General features: G+C 36.8%; 1 long non-coding RNA gene across 3 annotated transcripts in view; it reads left to right on the plus strand.

Annotated features, from left to right (window-relative positions):
• Positions 1 to 5178: 5178 nt before the first annotated feature.
• Positions 5179 to 21181, plus strand: part of LOC111772581 (uncharacterized) — a 164248-nt gene continuing 148245 nt past the window's right edge. For all 3 annotated transcript variants that reach the window (XR_011436269.1, XR_002806569.2, XR_011436268.1), the window contains exon 1: positions 5179 to 5758. This is a non-coding gene — a long non-coding RNA (uncharacterized lncRNA). The remainder of the gene's footprint in view (positions 5759 to 21181) is intronic.

Here is a 21181-nt window from a genome sequence, read left to right on the forward strand (position 1 = left end):
GAATTATCTTGTGGTGGTAGAAAATCTATAGGGTGAAATTTGTGTGATGCTTCAAGTCTGTAGAAGATATGTGTGTGTGTGTGTGTGACATCCTGTTATTCACATGTGAAAGATGCATATATATTTATATTTTATATGACTGTATTTTGAAAAAGTAATTTTAAAAGCAACACTTTGACACAGATGAAATGGATATCATGTTAGCGATGTGGAAATCAAAGGTTAGAATGCTTTGGAGACTTCTGAATATCACACAGCTGTGAGGAGCAGAGCAGAAGATTGACCCTGACTTTGTTTGTTAACCATTATTCAGATTTATATTATTAGTTTCTTATGCTGAACTTATACTCATATAACCTAGAAATATGCCTTTAAGAGGCAATGACGTGTTTTCTAAATTATGTTTTGATATTCAAGTTCATAACATTGACAGCTTCACATTTGCTGATTTTGTTGTATTTGAGGATTGAGGAAAGGGCACAGCTGTTTTTTGAATTAAACAAAAGAAGAAACTGACACGTCTATCTTCAGATATGAATACTTTGCAGCGTGGGATGATTTAGGTGAAACCTCAGCTGGGCTTTCTCAGACTTTCTTCAAGCCGTGAGATTCTGTGCCCTGGTATGAATGGTGCTGGTGATGTTGAAATGGTGTGTTTTCAATTACGGTTTGGGGAATTTAGCGGTCATTGGCGTAAAGTAGATCTTGCGCCTGCATCACAGAGCATTCTTTAACACAGACCCTTGGCACTGCTGGCTGGCTGGAAGCTGTCCAGGTCACTGCTGTGAACTTAGTTTAGCTCTCTTCACCCTCAATTTCAAATGAACCTTTGACTAGGTAGTACATTCTGTTATCTCCTCAATTAAGCAAGTATCCTCTTAAATTGAGAGCTGATTTTTTTGCAGATTTAACAGATTTAACAGATTTAAACAACGTCAGCTACCAGCGAAGATGGAAGCAGCAAGGGAATCACGTCAGGAAGACAGGCTGAAGGTCTCTCTGAGGCCGGGCAACTTGAATACTCATCACCCCCAGGGGCTGGAAAGAGCCTGAAAAGGACTTGCTTATAAGAATTAAACCAACAGAGGAAAACGATAGAGAAAACTCTCCATTTAATAGTTTGAAAAATTATGATTTTTTGTAAGATGGAGTTGTAATTTTTTAAAAAACGTACTTGCTTAAAAAAATAGCAAAACCAGTCGCAATTCCTCTATAGACACGCTTCTCGTGGGTTGTTTGCTTGAGTGTTTGGAGTGAAATGTTCTAAGTGAACAATGCTGCTTCTGTTTCCAGAAAAAATCTGCAGGTGGGGGCACATGGTGTTCTTTTGAAGGGTATTTGTGAATCCCCTCTAACTCAGACCCTGTTTTCCAGTCCAACCATAATTCCATCTGAGTGGCAACATTGTCTTTCTCCACATTCACAGTGAAAATGTTTTTCCAACAGAAAATCCTTCTCTGACACATGCAACAAGAGATATACATACATTACTATTACAAGGAGTGCTTTGAGAGGAAGGTAAGCTGAGGGGAGTCTGTGTTTCAGTGTGGCTTCAGTCTCCTTGAGCATTTATTGATAAGAACACTGTGGGAGTCAGTAAGATGACAAGCGATGTGCTGAGAAGGTGGGCCCAGTGTGGTTGGAGATTTTAACATGGGGCTTACATATTTATTTAAGGAATGAAATTTTTCAAGTGTTGGAAACCATAAATCAGAGCAAGATTTTTAAAGTTCAAGCAATAAGAGTGTGTGATCTAGTATCTTTTCCAACTTCACGTGGTTAGTCATCTATATGCACTCGCATGGGACTAACTAATAATACTCGCTAAGGAGAAATGCCTCCAACAGCTAGTAAGCAAAATTTTGCTTTCATAACATAGTTTACAAAAAATAATTTTCTGTGGTGTACTCTGATGGAGTCCAAACCTCATACTGTTTTACTTCAAAAAGATCCTTTTTCTTCTTCTTTTGAGACTAATTTTTTGAAAAAGCACTTAACACTTTGGGATCCGACTACAACTGAATTGTACTCAGTTGCTTTGATAACTGATCTGGGATAACCTAGCAGTATACGTTTTCTTTTCTATTCATATTTATTGAATTGCAGCAAAAAGTGGAAATGTATTCAACATTTTCCCCTCTCTTTCCCCTCCCAATAGCCCCGATATATGTGGCATATGCATTGTTTATAGGGAAATGGCGCTATTCCTTGATCCACGGGTGAAGTGCATAACCTAACTTAAATGAATCAGCACACTATAACCTTTGATCTAATGAGTCCAATATGAGTAATATTTCAGGACTTCTGGTGGGAATTATGATACAGGTCCTTTCTATGGATGGTGTTTTATGCACCTGTAAGGACTAGAAGTGCTGTATGTATTTTCCTATCATGATCTGAGGATGAATCTGACTTATGAAGAGGACAGAGCTAAGGTAGTCTCTCTCTCACACACACACACACACACACATACACACATACACACACACACAGACACACAGATATGAAATCTGTACAAACTGGATGACCAACCTAACATATCTCTTGACAAGTTTCAGTCATGTGGGACAATAATTTTCCTGCATTTTTTGCTAGTTTGATTCAGTTTTTTGTTGTTTTTTTTTTTGCTTTATTTGTAGTTATTTTCAATCAAAAGTATGTAACCAATACCATATTTGGTATCAAGAGGGGGATCTCACAAATAACAGGCTCTAAAATATTGGATTGCCTGACTTCTTTTAGGCTATAGTAGGTGAGAAGTTGAGGATATTTGTTATTTAATTGCTCAACATATGGTAAAAAGATTTTTCTTTTACTGTGGACCTTAGATCATGTACCTCCCAAGTCTCCAACATTAGGGGAAGTGAGTCAAAAGGGTTCTGATGCTGGAATCTCTACCAAGAAAGAAGCTAGCTTACTTTACAACTGTTCTCTGAAGCAGAAAGTGAAGAAAGAAAGTTTTGCTAAAAGTTGCTCTTCTGCTTTCGGTCTATGATCCAAATTTACTGACAGTCTGATAATTCAGGTACTTGAATGGTCAGACAAGCTTAGTTCCATACAGCGAAGCAAAGATAGGGTTAACGGGGAAATGGGGGTCTTAGTAGGAGAAAATAGAGGGGGCTAAGAAATACAGGGCTTCACTGGTCTCACCCAAGAGCTTTAGCTTAAGAATTCCCTGCAGGATAAAGTAGTTAACTGCTCACATTGTGGAAATGAACCCAAAATATAGGCTTAGGACAAAGATATAAATATGCATATTTTACCAACTCAACAATTACTTCAAATTGCTCCAAGAGGCAGACCTCTTCAAAAAGATCCAGGTGAATGATCAGGGCACAGAAGATCAATACCAACTACTAGGAGAGAGAAACTTCCAAGTCTAGTTCTAGGCTCAAGGTCTATGATCTAATCTAATCTCTGGTTTTGATCACTGGAACATGGAATTGGCCAAATATAAATAGACCTAGAGCTAGCTCCGATTTTAAAGGAGAGATATTTATAAAGAAACCCAAGCCTGGTAAGCAACAACCTGTGAGTGCTTAATTGAGTACTTCCTAGGAACCCAAACTTGCACTAACAGAAAATACAGCCTCAGTAAGATGACCTCTCAAATGCCAACTGCAGGTGTTTACAAGGAATAAAATTGGCAAAGGTTATACTCAGTACTGTCAAAATCAGGGTCCATGGAGAAAATGGATAAAGGAAGCCCTCACCAAAGTTAGAACCAATACTGCCATATCCGCCATTCATGAATTCTATTCCATCTCCAGAGCAGTAATTTAACTGACTTCTGTCTGGGAGGAGATGCTACGTGATGTACATTAGTGACTACCGTGTGGTGTTTCCCATTTTCCTCATAATCAACTGAGAATTTTTATTGGACAATAATAGGGAATATTGGAATTCAAAAACTCATCCTTTTTCCCTAGAGTACTAGGTTATCGAGAGCTCAGTGCAGAAATCCATTATCCAGAATAGGCCTGCCATTATGCAGTAATCCTAGCCTCAGAGCTGCGTGCAATACATTTAAGTCAGGGAGGAAGCCAGTGTGTTTCAGGCGGGTACTTGTTATTTAGTGTGTGTTTGGGAAGCAGGATGTGGATGGAGGTTATCTAGTCAAAAAGGTGAAGCATACCTGCTATCTCTGCTTGCTGTCCTAGCATCCATCACTCTTTCCTCTTCCTAAGAGCCTCGATTTCCATTGAAGATCCATTTATTTTGAGAGTAAATGGCTTGGGTCCCGGGTTTGAGCAAATCACTTGGTTTACTATTATAGGTGTGGCTGAAACTTTCACAGACCTGGAAGAACCTTTGAAAGCTTCTCATCTCCTTCATGGAACTTCTTGCCTTTTAGCCCCTCCATTTATTGTAAATGCTTTCAGATATGATCTTATGGGAGCCACATACTCACAGAAATGTTACTTTTTAGCACTCCAGAAAAATCATTTAGTAACGGGGGTCAGATTTATTGTTAAAATAAGGTGTTATTAGATACACATCTTATGTCTTTACTGAATGACCACTGGCAATCGAAAGGTAGCTATAAATAACATTACCCTACTTAAATTCAATTGTTTGCAAGCATCCTTTCTTAATGGGACGCCCAAAGCTAAATTCAGGGCAGAAAGAAATATTTAGACAACTTGATTCCTTAAAAGTTCAAACAGTGTGTTGTGTAAAAAACAATTCTTAAAGATTTTACTGTGTGAAATCTTTCTTATCACATTCCTTTCAGTGCTGGACAGGGATTTTTAAAATTAGCTGTATAATATAGGATTTATGAGCTCAAGAAAAAAATTAAAATTTTTTTTGTAATATCCTCCCTGAGGGAAAACTTTTGTTATTTATTGAGCTGCCAGTGATTGAACTTGGTTTACTTTGGAACATGGGGGTGGAAATGGTCCCTGAACCTTGCAAAGTATTTGCATTTGAGAGGTGTTTTAAATTTTTATTGAATGATAAAATGTTTCTGATTCTGATTTGATATAAATCAAATATGCCTGTGATTTCTTGATGCTTCCTAAGAAGAAGAATATTTAATTGTTCACCTTTAGGGATATATCTCCAATGATTTCTCTCGTGAATCCTAATCACACTGGTTAAAAGCATCCTTGGGGCCCATTTTCATCTCATTTAGCACCTCCCACAGTACTGATCAGAACATGCAGTCTACCTTGACTTCAAAAGTCATTCTGTGCTTGGATCCTCTCAGTGGGGTGCTGAAGACACACCGAGAATTTGGTCCTTCAGTTCTCATTACAATTCCTCTGAATTTCAGTTGGCAGAAGATGAAACACTGATGTTTACGTAGATTGTATTTAAGGAGGCACTCTGTGAAGTACTTGAAAGAAAACTGCCAAGATAAAACCTTTTGGGGAAGAACTTTTCATTCTGCTATTCAAATACATGAAATCTGAGTTTATATCATGAGATTGTTAACATAGCGAGCCTAATTTTCTTTCTCCTCCACAGAAAGGGCAGAAGACCGGCATAAAAACATGCCCTATGAGAAGCCTGGCATGACTTCATGTAGAGTGTGGGAGGAAGTGAGTTTACCAAATGAACTGTGTGCACATGTGCACACTCCAAGCACAGTGGGTGTGATAGCAAACCTGAAGTGAGTCCGCTCACCCTTTACTCGGCAAGCCAATCTCTGACACCAGGTGGAGGGGAAGAAAGTAGGATTTTTATTGCAAAATGCTGAGCAAGGAGAATGGGTGGCTAATGCTGTGATCACAAACTCCCTGAAGAGCTACAAGTAAGGGTTTTCATTTGGGGTTTTAGGTAGGGGAGGGGTCATGTGGTCTTGCTGCTCAGCGTTTTCCCACCAGTCTCTATTTGGCCTTGTGAGGCTGCTTGCAGAGAGGAGGAGGAGGGGGAGATAAGAGAATCCACAGGTGGATATCCTGGACTGTCCTCCACAGTGAATGGTGGACTCCAGCACCAGGAAGTGAGGAGTTGGGGCCTGGGAAGCTTTAGTTTCTTGATACTCTCTGGACATAAGTTTCCCTGTAATAAAATTTAAGGACCTGTGATTAGCCAAAACTTTAGTGTGTGCCCAGCATGAGGCCACCCAGGCTTTAGCAATTTGTAACTTCTCTTTGGTTGTGAAGCTCAGGAAGTCAAAGGATAGAGAAACAGACATTTACATATGAGTGCAACTAAAGAAGCAGGGGAGGGGATGAGTGCTTTTGGTTTTAACCCCATATATGCTGGGTTCAGTGTAGGGGAACTGATTGATATAAGGGCCCGTGTCAGGTGTGGGTTGATGGAGCTGTATCCACATGCTGCCTTTTTGTTTGCTGATCCTGTCCCAACTGCATGGCCGTAGATTATGTCCAGGATTGAGAAAAGAACACAAAAAAGTTAGAGAATTGATGGACGTGGGGAGCATTCTCTTATCCTATCTTTTTGGCTTCATGTATATAATTAGGAGGGTGAATTGTTAACATACTTCTGGAATCTGATTCTTTATTTAGATTAAAATTCATAATAATCAGTCTTGATCATTTTTTGAAGGGATTAGATACGATCTGATTTACACCAAGAACACTCTCCTCAGTGGCTTATGTTGCCACACAAGTTGAGGGTTTTTCCAAGTATGGAAAAGTGAATGCATGCAATTTTAAAAGTACTGATTTAAGGCCTAAGTTTTATATCTCTAATGTCATTTCAGGTTTAGGGACTGGAAGGAAAAAACCTTCAACATTGATACTACAACTGTCACTTCTACTCTTTATAAGAGAGCATATGCCAACTGTTTTTAACACTTTAGCTGGGTTCGAGGGCTGTGGTTTCTGAGGCCAGGAGAGTTAACTTCAAATAGTTAAGAAGGTTGATGATTCCAAGGCCATGATCTGTAGCTTTGAATCAGAGACAAAGTACAAGGATGTGAGGATGAAATGAAGAGTTGATCTATTCAGAAACCAAACACCCTGCTAGAAAACCAATCAAACAAGAAGGGTGAGTGAAAACAAGTTCCACATCCTATCTACAATCCAAAATTCAAAATGCTCTGTACAATGAAGGTTTTTATTTCCCCCTGGCAGTGTGTGATAAACTCAGGTGACTGCAAACTCTGAGCTGAATTGATGTGAGGATATGCACTGTCTTTATTTATGCTGCTTATCTTCAGTGCAGAAATGTTAGCACATTTGTTTATGAGGTCCTTCCTCAAATAATTCTGAGAATGTAATGTAAGTTATGTCTTTGCACTGTATTTCCTTTATAAAATCTGAAAAAACCTGTTTTCTGAAAAATATCTGAACCAAGTGTTCTTATATGGGATTGTAGACCTGTATTTTCATCTTTGTGTGCTAAAATAGGACATTAATAAATAGCAGTGTATTTGAAAATTTCACACTGAATATATATCTACATTTTTAAAATAATTTTTTAAAAATATATCCCCTACCTTTACCTTCTCTTTTCCTGACATAAGAAAAGAACAAACAGGGGCTGGCCCCGTGGCTGAGTGGTTAAGTTCGCGCGCTCCGCTGCAGGCGGCCCAGTGTTTCGTTGGTTCGAGTCCTGGGCGTGGACATGGCACTGCTCATCAAACCACACTGAGGCAGTGTCCCACATGCCACAACTAGAAGGACCCACAAGGAAGAATATACAACTACTTACTGGGAGGCTTTGGGGAGAAAAAGGAAAAAAATAAAATCTTTAAAAGAAAAAAAAAGAAAGGAACAAACAGATGGCGTTACCTACTTACCATGCGATCTCTTAGTGTAGCCTTGAAAATAGTCCCTTCAGGACTCATGTCCAGTGGGCAGAGGCAACCTGGAATGGTGGGGTAAGTGTTAGCTTTGGAGTCATAAAATAATATGCTTTTAACTAAGTCACTTAGATTTTATGAAACTCAGTATCCACATCTGAAAAAGGGAGATAATATATGTCACAGATTATTGAGAGAATTAAAGCAAATTATATAAAGCATGTAAACTGCTTAGGGAATTTCTATCTTCTATATACTTTACATTCACCTCAGAGTGGGGTGGAAGTCAGAAAAAAAAGTAACATCTGAGAAAGTGCTCATAATTATTTTTCAAAGATATTTTCATTAATAATTAAGCTAAAATGGATTAGGACCCTGACTGTTCTCCTTTGCAGTAGTGATGACAGTTGTGTATGTATGTGGATCATAGTGCTATTCTAAGCACTGTAAATATGTCAACTGGATAATCTTCCTAGCCCCATGAGATAAGCAGTCTTGTTGTCCGACTGCTCTGTTGCAGATGCAGAAATGGAGGCACAGAGGTTAATTAACTTGTCCAAGATCACATAGGTAGTAAAGAGCAGAGCCGTGATTTGAGTCCTGACAGCCTGAGCTCATAACAGTCATATTACACTACAGACATTATGCTATGATGCCTCTCACTGAAAGTCGATTGTATATGGAAATCTTGTACCATAACAGTAGCAAAACATGCATGAAAATAGTTCCCTTGTGGACAGAAAAGTCCATTCAGCAATTGTATTTTGCTATATTGGATGGTCATTGCAAGAGTAAGGAGAACAAATTATTAGTTTCTGGAAAGAAGAACAAAGTCCATAGTTTGCTGTGTGGACCAAAATGGAACTTTCTGACTTCTGATAAAAATGACGTTTCGCATTTCATTAATCTGGTTTTGGATATAATCTTTCTGAAACCCAATCTTCAAAAGTTAGCTTCTTTTGTAAATGGTAATGGCTTTGTAAATTAAAATTCTAGGTTCGTTATCAAATATCTCTTTGAACTTGAGGCAATTACTTACCTTTGTGGCATCTCTTAAAGTCACAACAATTAGTGATAGAGTTAGGGTTTGAAGCCTGCAGTATAGGATTACAGGAGTTGTAAACGATTCAAAAAATAAAGCACATGTAATATTTAGAATTCTAAATTGTTTTATTTTTATTGTGTCTCTGCAGACAGTGAGCTGAAAAAAGACTCAGCCATTTTGTGTAATTATTTTTACAAGACTTAAGGACATGCTGATCAGTAGACAGTGCTGCCTGTGTTTTCCAGAGCAGCCACACGATCACATATGAGGTTTGATCACGGAAAGCTTTCCTCATTTAAAGTAGCACAATGTGCTTCCATAACACGAATTTCCTGTGTCTTCAAGTGCTGCTCATGTGTCATTCGCTTCCTTTTTTTTTTTAAGACTTTTTTAAAATTTTTTTATTTTTCTCCCCAAAGCCCCCCCGTACATAGTTGTATATTCCTCGTTGTGGGTCCTTCTAGTTGTGGCATGTGGGACGCTGCCTCAGCGTGGTCTGATGAGCAGTGCCATGTCTGTGCCCAGGATTCGAACCAACGAAACACTGGGCCGCCTGCAGCGGAGCGCATGAACTTAACCACTCGGCCACGGGGCCAGCCCCCCATTCCCTTCCTTTTAAGGCTCTAGCGTACTCTCTTTTCTTTTGTTTCCCCAGCTGTTACTCAGTCTTTGGCTCTGTCAGCTAAATTGTGTATGTTACTAGAGGTTAATTAAAATCAATGATGGATTATAAACTGAGGTGTAAAAATCAGGGCAGCAACGAATGAGAAAACTTCAAACTAGTTTAACGCTGTCTGTGAGACACCAAAAATATTGGACGTTGTCAAAGACAAGAGCAGAGCCTTATGCGAAGTGTTAAGAGTTTGTACAGTGGAGTCGACATCTACTTTTCTGGTTCTTATTATATTCTCAAATATAAAATTCAGAAATCGTTTTTACAAACATAGACAACATAAAACTTAGTTATTGCAATCATTTAAGAAAGCACAGGAAGTAAAAACAAGCAATAATGTTATAACTCTGCAATTGACAAGTGTTTATTTTTGGTTTCAACACTATTTTTAATAGGACTTCCATGGCGAAAATATTGAATTTCATCTCTCTCCCTTAGATTTCACATCTTTCACATATCCTTTAAATGCAAAATAAAAATACAAATTCTCTGGATTTATGATGCTTGATTTCAGTTGGTTTGGTGGCTCTTTTGTCGGAAGAAACATAAAATGTACTTAACAGTATTTCAATGTTTTTGATACTTATGTGTTTATTATTTTATGTAACAGATATTATGGGATTCCTCTACAAGTTCAACTCTTTGACTGTGATTAAAAATAATTGTGAGAATTCAATGATTCAAATGCTGAGTTTCCCAATATAGTAGCCATGAGCCAAATTAATCAAAATGAAATAAAATTAAAAATTCAGTTCCTCAAACATAATAACCATATGTCAGGCACCAAATAGTCCCATAGGGCTAGTGGCTAATGTATTGGACAGTGCAGATGCATTACATTTCCATCGTGGCCAAGGGTTCTATAGGACCTTGAACTTAATTAATTTGCAACAATTGTGCATGACTTTGGTAAATATTATGTTAAATCTAAGTATTTGGTTTATGTAATTCCATATTTTAACAGCATATGTATATTCTGATGATTACAGTCCTTATCCTTACAATATGATCACTTTACTAAGAAACCAAAAAGATTAGAGTAAACCACAAATGTGTCTGTTTTGACCAGAGTAGTGTAGATTTATTCATACTTTTCTATTAATCTAATTTAGAAAATAATCATTTTTTGAAAATTTCATTCTACCCAAATTAATAAAATTCAGGAAAGATTATCAAGCAATGAACATGTATTTGTGAGTATATGCTATGTGGAAAGTATGACATCCTATTAGCTGCAGTTGAAAGAATATATAACGCAGGACAGAACAAAGTCCTTAGCCTCAAACAGCATGTAATCTAATTATAGATATGATATATATACAAAAAGTTATAAGGCAATTATTAGATTGTAGGGCTTTTGACGAGAGAGATAACAGGGCTTGAAAATCAGGGGAAACTTTGTGGAAAAGGTGGGATTTTAAATAGGTCTTGATAATAGCAAGATGATAAAAACAATCTACAGCCAATTCATCAAAACAACATATTGACTATTCAATGTTTTGAGATATCTAATTTTTTTAAAAAAGTGAAAGCAACATACAGAATTTATCCAGTTGAATCATTCTCAGTTCTATCAGACCTAATATCTATTTTTAAACAAATAATTTTTAATGTCCCCACACCAAGATGGCCTTTAACATTCCCCTGAGCTTGACTAAATTTTAGACAGGTTTCTTCTTGACTGTGGGCCCCTGACCTCCCTTTTCTTAGTGCACTTGCTTTAGAAAACTTGGAATTGCAAATTCTTTCTCTGACCCTTTGAAATGCAGATAAATCTTCTCAGTTTTATCTGAAAAATGAAGCAGTTTTACAACTCAGGAATGTCTTTCCAAAGTACCTGGGAGCCATCCCTCTGAAGGGTCGTCATCAAGAAAGATAGCATCCCTCTCTCTCAGGTTCGGTGGGAGGGGAGAAGCCTAACTTTGATAAACAATAACTAGCAAGCACAAGTGGCCTAATCACATTAATCAACCTTTCCCCTAATGTCCTCCAGTACATTTCCACTAGCTCACTAGTGCTTAAAACAGGCTGAATTTAACTCTCTCCCATATTGCAATAGTCTACCAATTTGCCAACAGTGTGATATGTGCCATCCACCTTGGAAGAAGATTGGGCAGTCCCAATTAATTCTTCAAAAGACTGCAGCCCAAGTGACAACTGAGTGCCAACTCATGAGAGACCTCGACTTAGAACATGTCAACTAAGCCAGTCCTAACTTTCTGACCCCCAGAAAGAGTGAGAGATAATAAATTGTACTGTTGTTTTAAGCTAAGTCTTAGGATGAATTTATGCAGCAGTAGATAATATCCTACTAAAGCATACCTGATTCAAGTTCACACATTTTCATCTCAGAAAGGAAAATACATTTGTTTATTATCATCTTCAGATATGAGAAAGACAAATTAGATATCAGACAACTCACAGAACAATTCCTAAAAAAATGTTCACCTGTCCTTTGGATAGGGAAAGTGAGAATTGTAAAGAGTAAATTTTGGTTAAAATAACTGGTGAGAGACAAAAGTCAGTTTATATTCATCATACGACACGGCTAAAAAATCAGTTATAATTCCCAGTATTGGTTAAACTTTACGTCTCTAAGAAAAACGAAGCACTTGAGTTCAAAACTCAATTAGCTCTCTTGGTTATTAGACTATTGTAGAAGAAAGTGAGTCACTAGAAGAAAGCCGTGGCTTCTGATGAAATGACTAACCTTAGTGGAGAGCATCCAGTGTTCTGCTAAGGAACTGTTGCGCATACCGGGGAAGGCTAGCATTAGAGGACTGAGTCCTAAGGTGGACCTTTTTGCATGAGCACATCCTGGTGGTCTGAACGGTGTCCTGAGATCTAGTCAACTTCGTTATCCATTCTCCAGAGAGGAGTTTCATGAAAATCATGGTGTTTGTCCTCATATAAATTTGTCTATAATTTTAAGGGGCACGTATTTTCTCAGGATGATAAGAACATTTGACTCAATGTGTTTCATATCTAAAAATGTGTCAGGTTTCCTCATCTCTCCTTTTTAACTGTTTTACATACATTCTGTGACTACGCAGAATTTATGTTAACAGGAATTAGAGAGACAATATTTAACACACCTGGAAAGTAGATTTATTAAAGATTGCTAGAGAGGACTTCAGCCTAACCACTATCAATGAGGATATGATTTTAAAGATTTATATTAAGAGAAATTTGATCAATTTTACCCCTTTTCACCAAATTTTATTCATAATGCGTCTCCACTCAATGGATGATGTGGTAACTAATGATCATTTCGTCAGTTCATAAATGCTTGGTAGAGGAAGATTGGTCAAGTTTTATCTCTTTTTCTTTTTTGGACAGGTGATATTTACAGTTGTGTGTTTGTACAGTAAGAAGGGGAACTATTCAGCATCTTCTGTGCGGCGGGAGCTGCATTTATATTATTTCGTTCTTTATTTACAATAAACTGACAGAGTATGGGTCATTGTTTTCATTAGAAAAAATAAAGATATTGGTTTTCTTAAAGGACAAATGAGTTGCCATAAATCGCAAAATGTAAGTGTAGGGATTCTGACTCATCTCTGATTCCAGTAAGAGGCTGATTCCACTGCACCACCCCACCTCCAACTCACAGACTGATCCTTGCAGATATGTTCTTGAAAATACATCCTTGTTTTGCCTGATTATAGCACATGTGTCTTTGTTGATTTATGGCTCACTGAATTCTAGTTTTGTTTTTGCATGGCAAATTTCATTAAAGTTCTTTTTTATGTGTAATTTTCTCTGGTGTATCATTCATTATGCGTGCTCGAATTTTCGAAACCATAACTGTCTGCTATCATCACTGTAGAAGCCATTTTATGTTTTCTTTCTACTCATCCGAAATAAGAAAAACAGTGTACACAATTTTATAATGTGATTCTATATTTTACAGATTCAAAGCTTGTGCTTATAACACTTATAACCTGCATATTCTACATAAAAATTGCATAGTGTCTTTATGATCTGTATTTAAGATTCTTTCAAGCAGCTTATAACTTTCAACTGTTTAGATTTTACAATTAGAAAATTTGGAATCATAATGCAGTTTTTCAACTAGTCTAGGTGATAAGGAATAAACGAGATAGTTCTATAGAGCTAGCTCAGAGAGTACTAAATATTTAGCCCTATGTTAACGGTTACCTTAGAACCTGAAAGGGAATAATAGTATAAAGTGTATTTAAGTGTACTTTGGAAGTCTTTCTAAACCTAAATTTAATTTATTTATTAACATTTGTGTAGATAAGTGTCTATATATAGAATTGACAGGAAGGACTGAAGAGAAGTCTGTCATTTTTATGGACAGGATCCAGACACAGCATTTTAAAAAAACTTCATGAAGTGATTGAAACAGAAAGATGAGCATTTCCACGTCACCTTTCATTCAATCACACTAACTTAGGAATGACTCTCTCGACAAGTCTTGACATTAATTTCATCTTTGAACCCTGTCAAATTTCCACGTACTCCTTTAGTATAATCAAGATAGGAAAAAGAAAAGGAATCTTAGAAACATGATCAAAACTATATATTCATAGGCTCTTAGAAGTCACATTTTATTAATCCACCCCAAGTCGATGGTAACTATTGCTATCTCATTTTCGGCCTGTAGTTTATTTTCTTGATTACATTTGCAAATAACCCAATATAGCTCATTTCTTTCAATTGTAAGGTTAAATTTATTTTTGTCTATTGCACACACAATACTACCTGTTCAAACTCCCCGGTTGCTGTGGTCATTAGGTTAAGCTAGGCCATTTCATTCTTCATGTGGTAGAACTTTACTTGTTTCAGTTATAATAATACCCAAAATATGGATGAGATAAATGGACTTAACTTTTTCCCATAGGTCCTCTATTCATGCCAGAAAATTTCATAATGTACATGGAAATGGCAGAGGTTAGATATTCTCCTTTCAGAAACTTGGATTATAATATCAGGAGTTTATTTGCTTGTGTTTATTAGTATATTTTAAGAGGTAACAGTCTCTAAAAGTCTTGTCATGTAAATATTTTTCTTTTGATATAATAACCAACATCTACCATAATGGATATGTATCTCTCATTTTATATTTTGTCTGTTTATCCTCTTTTCATTGTCAATTAGTTGTGCAAAATATCTGAATGGCCTACACTTAGTGACAAATACATATTGTCCATTGTACTCTCTGAATTAATGTCTATTAACAAATTTATAGTGGTAACCAAATGGGGACAGAGTGGATGTTCCTGAAAGTGCTGCCCAGAGAATGGCCTCACTTTCAGCCAAATGTCTTCTAAAGTGCCATATTGATTTCCTTACAAGAAACATTTGATATTCTGAAAAGAAGTCAATAGGAGACCCAAATAATTTAGATGTTATCTCTCGGATCAATACTAATGTATATTGTTTTCCATTAACTATTTCATATGGCAGTTTGAAGTCTACTTTGTGATTTACGTTATTATTCAGATAAGTTGGTTATAAACACTCAAAAGTAATCTTTTACATACATTTTTTAAGTATAATTACTTTAAAAATTGGCTCAGCTTCTGACTTTGTTAAATAATTAAAATAAGGATTTTTCTCTGCATTTTGTTTTATCTTTTAATAAATCTCTTTTAAAATAAAAGCAATATATCTATGAAATTTATAATTAAAAATTTTTCTTTTAGAAATTTAAAGAGAATTTTAGAGTTCAATAACATTTGAAAAGGAAAGGTAGGTTAAAAGAAAACCAATTTATGAAAATCATACCGAAGTCACTTCGAGATGACGAAAATGCATTTTATTAATGTTTATGTTAATATTTAGCACTTATGATCATTGACTGTGTTTACCAAATATTTGTCTCATTAAGCAAAACAGAATATAATTGAGCTAGTACATGAAATTACAAAGTCACTTTGCATTTGACTGGTTTAAATAGTCTTGGATAATTAGGTTTCTAAGTCAATTCCTTTTAACTGATAAGCTATGTTAGCACATAAGCTTTTGAAAACGTACAAGTTTTTTAAACACATTTAATATGTTTAGATAAGTAGGGAGAATTCAATGTAATATTTCAAAATTCTAGGATGTCTGATTATACATTTTCAATATAAGCCCTGCCTGAGGGTTAGCTATTAGAAGAGATTAATAGTGTCAGTTTACATATGAATTAATAAAAATTGATAAAAATTAATATTGGTAAACCTACTTTTTAAAATATTCCCTCTAGTGATTAGTTAAGTAGCATGGAGTGGGGGCACTGGTGTCCCCCATAACTAAGTATGAATCACAACAGTGACTTTATGACCTTGGGTAGGTTCTTCAGCCTTAGAAAGCATCTATCTTATTCTCTAAGTGATAATCACGTCGCTTTCCTCAGAGGGTTGTTGTGGGGATTTCATTAAATAATGCAACAGTAAGATCTTAGAACACACCCTGGTAAATACTAAGTTTTTCTTTTTAGTGCAGGTTAACTTTTACTTTAAATTAATTTCACTTTTGAAAGGAAAATCATTGTTTGCCATAATTTTAGAAGCAGTTGTTTCTATTATACTAATCTACTATATGGTTCTAATAGGTTATTAATTATCAGATGGTAAACTTTTTTCTCAGCAATTATTTTCCAGCGGAGTGACAGAAATTTGAGTGTATATCCCTTATCTTAAGAGGATGATGGTATAGAAATCAAAATTGCCTATTTGCATGATTGTTTGTGCTATCTTCTTCTGTTGCCTCAGTGATGTGGTGTGGGCCTGGGGGACAGCTGGGCTGAAGGTAGAGTAGGACTCAGGGCAATTTCCCCCAGCCACTGTTACCCAGATTTCTGGGACAGACTGGTAACTCTGGACACAAGGACAGTTTGTATAAAGTAGCTGTTCTGGCTACTCCGGCACTCCATATTTACTGACCACTCCAGATACAGGAACCATATTGGGCACCCTAAATCTTTAAGATAAACTGTAAGGAAGGCACCTTCAACTTCCTGTAAGTCCCTACTTGACCTCAGGCAAAACATATCTGGATAATGTGTTGATGTGTGTGTGTATTTCCCTAGAGAAAGAGAACCAATAGGTTACAGAGAGAGAGAGAGGGAGACAGGGAGGTAGAGAGATTTATTACAAAGAATTGACTCATGATTAAGGAGGCTGAGAAGTCTAGACCCAGGAGAGCCTGAGAAGGCTAGATCTAGTACAGCTGATGGTATAGTTCCAAACTGTGTCTGAATCTGAAGGCAGGAGAAGACCAATGTCCCAGCCCAAAGAAAATAAGGCAGAGAGAAAGAATTCTTTCTTATTCAGCTTTTCTTTTGGTTGTTTTTTGAGGAAGATGGTCCCTGAGCTAACACCCATGCCAATCTTCCTCTACTTTGAATATGGGACACTCCCACATCATGGCTTGATAAGTGGTGCGTAGGTCCACACCCGGGATCTGAACCCACAAAGCCTGGGCTGCTGAAGTGGAGTGTGCAAACTTAACCACTATGCCACTGGACTGGCCTTCGTATTCAGCCTTTTATTGTATTCAGATCTTCAGTGGATTGGATGTGGTCCATCCACATTGGAAAGGGCAATCTGCTTTACTCAATGTATGGATTCAAATTAATTTACATTTTTTAAAGATGGTATGTGATCAAAATCCAAACTCAACTGATTGTAGGAGGCAGGCAGTGGCATAATGAGTGATGTGGACTTGACGTACACAAAAGAGAAGAGGCTATGATAAATTAGAGGGCACACTCTCTTTCTGGAGACACTCAAACTTAATTAAAATGAAATGACTCCAGGCTAGAAATGCCTTTAGGCATAATTTGTGACACTTGTCTAGATGCTGTTTGGAAAAAATATGGGGAAGGTGAGTGGGGATGCAATGGGTTTGTGTGGGAGGCTAATTCAATAATCAAGGCAAGACGATGCAATCTTGGAAGGTCGGTGGTAAAAGAAATAATAAGAAGTGGGCGTAGTTTAGATATATTTTGAAGTTGAAAACAATAAAACTTAGATTGGATATGGAGAGGGGAGAGAGGAAATGGAGTAAAGTGTAACTACTTGGCTTTTGGACTAAGCATCTGCTGTACTGCAGCATTTTGTATGGAGAAGAAACAGACTTTGAAGATCATTTCATTTTGGATGTGCTACATTTGAGGTATCTGTCAACTTTCCAAGAGGAGATTTCAATCAGTTGGGTACATAGATAGAAAAGTCTAGAAATCAGAGAAGATTCTAGTATTAGAATATAATTTTTGGAGTCAGCAGAATGGAGATACTTCTTAAGCCATGGAACCAGATGAGTGAGATCTTTTGGAGAGATGTGTTGACATCAAGGACTGAAAACTCCAGCATTGAGAGAAAGTGTGAAGGAAGTGTATTCAGCAAAGTAGACTAGTAAGGAATAAGCAAGGAGTAGGAACTAAACCAATAAAATGCAGAGTCAAGGAATCTGTGAGAAGAAAATATTTCAAGAAGGAGGGAGTGGTCAACCTCAATGAAAGCTTCCAACAAATCTATAATGACAACAAATAGGAACCAATGAATCTGGCAATATGGAGGTCTTCGAAAACCCTGGTAAAAGAACTTACAGTGAGTGCAGAGGACAGAAGTCAGAATGGTGCGGGTTGAAGAGTGAAAAGGAAATGAGGATATGGAGATGTACTTGCACCTTTTAAAGAAGTTTTTATCCTGAAGAGGAGTAGAGAAATGGGGAATATCTGGGAGGATATTCATGGTAAAAGAGAAGTTTTGGTTTGTCTTGTTTTTTGCAGAATAATACTAGAATTGTCTTTCATTTTTTACAGAATAATATTAGACAATTAGGATATTGAACAGAAAAGCATCACACGGTAAACAAAGATTCACCTCTTTAAGCTGAGAGGGAATGAACAGAGAGTGCACAGGGAAGAGGTGATGTTGAGAACTGTGGGGATATTTCTACTCTGTAACTGGAAGAAAGACACCGAACGTGTGGACAGGGTTAGTCATATTTGCAGATTTGGTAGTGGAAGATGAGGGAGTCTGTTTAAACTGCTTCCATTTTTTCTGGGAGGTATAAAGACAAGCTCATCAGATGAGAAAGGGAGGAGGATGTTGGGGAGTTTAGAAGACCAGATTCTGAAATCACCCTTCCAGTGTGTGCGGAGGTGTACTCACTTGGGAAGTGTAATAGGATTGTTACAGAGAGCTCTTTGAGCTTTGTGGACATGAGTTAAAACAGGACAAGTCCACACAGTTGTGTGATTTTTCTTCACCAGTTTAGGTGGTCCTATACCCAACAAGAAAAGGCAGATATGCGGGTTGACCTCGTATATTAGTATCCTAGGGCTGCTGTAACAAAGTACCACAAACTTGGTGGTTTAAAACAACAGAAATTTATTATCACATCTCAGTTCTGGAGGCTAGAAGTAAGAAATCAAGGTGTCAGCAGGGCCATGCTCCCTCTGAAATATCTAGGGGAACCCTTCTTGCCTCTTCCTAGCTTCTAGAGGTTTACTGACAATCTTTGGCCTTCCTTGGCTTACAACCATACCTCCAATCTCTGCCTCTGTAGTCAGATGACATTTTCTCTGCCTGTCTCCATCTTTGTGTGGCTATCTTCTTGTAAAAGCACCACTTATGTTGGAATAGGGGCTTACCTTATTCCAGTATGACCTCTAACTTAACTAATTACATCTGCAATCAACCTTTTTCCCAATTAGGTCATATTCTGAGGTCCTGGGGTTTAGGACTTCAACATGTTTTTTGGTAGGGGAGCACAATTCCACCTGTAACATCTGGGTTGATGACTGAGGGAGAGGCAAGAAGTTAACTCTTTTCTTATAACTCCAGGAAAGTCAGGGATGTTTATAGAACTTATTTTCCTCACTTATAAAATGAAAGAGTTGGTCTTAATGATCTTTTGTGTACCTTCCGACCTTAACATTATATGTTCTATCTATCCGTATTCTTAATTCAAACTTCATTTTAGTCTAAGGGTGGTACACCTTTCCTATCATTTTAGATAAGATGAGTGCTTTTAAATTTTTTCTTGATCTATTTCTGCAGCACAAAATGGCTATTTTAAGGGGATCTCAAAGAAAAAGTTCAACAAAGGGATCACAGGACTCTCAAATATTTAGTCTGCTTATCTATATTCAATGTCATTCATCAGAAAATTATGCCACATTGAGTAAAGGAAATCTAAGTAGAAATAAAACTAATGGCTGAATTTGAGTCTGCATGCTAACTGCAGCCCTGAAACTCACCATAGGTTTGAGATTTTTAAACTTATCTTTATATGCAGTAAATAATACCTTGTAGTTCATTGATAGATGGAAATTGTGGTTTATTAGGAAAGTTACGTAAGTATTATGTACAACAAAAAAGAAGTTTTTGTTGTAATTTTCATGATTTCAATATCAATAGAAAAAAGGAAAAAAATATTGCAGCTCAAAAAGCGCATCAGCTACTGAAGTGACACTTATTTTTCAAAGACTGAATGCTGTGTCTGGTTCTGCTTTTAATTTTAAATTATCTAGTTTGCTGAATATCTTCATTCTTCAGGTTTTTAAAACAGCTTTTTGAATTAGCATATTGCCTTTCATCTCAGGAAAAAAATGCATATATCCTTTTTGATGGATCTATTATTCAAATGACAGTGATGCTATCTGGTTGGCTATGTTGTGTATAACTTATGCTTCAAATTATTATGGAAATAATTTTATTGAAAGGGAGCAGAAAATTAAAAATGCAGAGGCGAATGCCTTCTCTGTCTGCACAATCAAGTGAAATCGGCATTTTCTGCAGTCCAGGAAAGATTCATTTTCTTCCTCAGGCCCTGTGGTATTTTTAAAAACAAAATTCATTAACAGATGGAATTAAAATAGCTAAACATTGTTAGCCCTTTCAAAAGGAGAATTATCCCTTTGTTTTCTTAATTTCCAAAATAATATTATTGTGAAAATACATACACATAGGAAAAAGTGCAGGGTGTCAAATGGTTCCCAGGTGTCCTGTGATTGTTATCTCCTGGGTCAACCGCTGTTGCTCTCTTCTCCAAGTGTCTAAAGAAAGCTTCAGATACGCATTCCTACACTAGGTAGACACTTTAGCATCGGATTCTTGCATTTCTCTGTGTCCTTCACTTCTCTATAAACCAACCCGCATGAAACTCCAGTCTTATTTGACTTTTTATTGACAGAAAAACTTGTGAAGTATAGGTTTCTACCCCTGCTTATTAGTTAGTTCACGCATAATTATTGTCAATCCATAATAATATAACTAAAAGCACACAGGTATGACAAGGTATCAAGTAATTAATTAGTATTCTTGTAAGCATTTTTATTTCATGAGCACAATAAATTATTATTAAAATCGTGACACTTTGATAATATAGTTGTATATAAGGACATTCAATTCAGGGTTCTTATTAAGAATTTACACGTTTTAAGAATTTACATTCTATGCGGGGAGAGAAAGCAAGAAATTCTTATAAAAACATGAACTTTGGACTCAGTCAGAGCTGAGTTCAGATGCTGATTGATCATCTGCTCTTAGTGAGACACTCAGCTTTGCATTTTCCGGAATCCAAGGTGGATTAGCTCAAGCACAAAGGGAATTATTAACTCATATATCGGTCAGGAGTAAGATTCATCTCAGCAACTGCTTAATCCAGGAGCTCAAACCTGTTAGGCAAGCTTCTGTTTCTTCCTATATGTCTTGGTTCTGATATTCTCAATGTATTGATTTTAATCTGTGTGCAGTTTCTTCCTTAATGCCCAGAAAAA

This window comes from Equus caballus, chromosome 2, assembly GCF_041296265.1.
Source record: "Equus caballus isolate H_3958 breed thoroughbred chromosome 2, TB-T2T, whole genome shotgun sequence".
In the NCBI taxonomy this organism is placed as follows: Eukaryota; Metazoa; Chordata; class Mammalia; order Perissodactyla; family Equidae; genus Equus; species Equus caballus.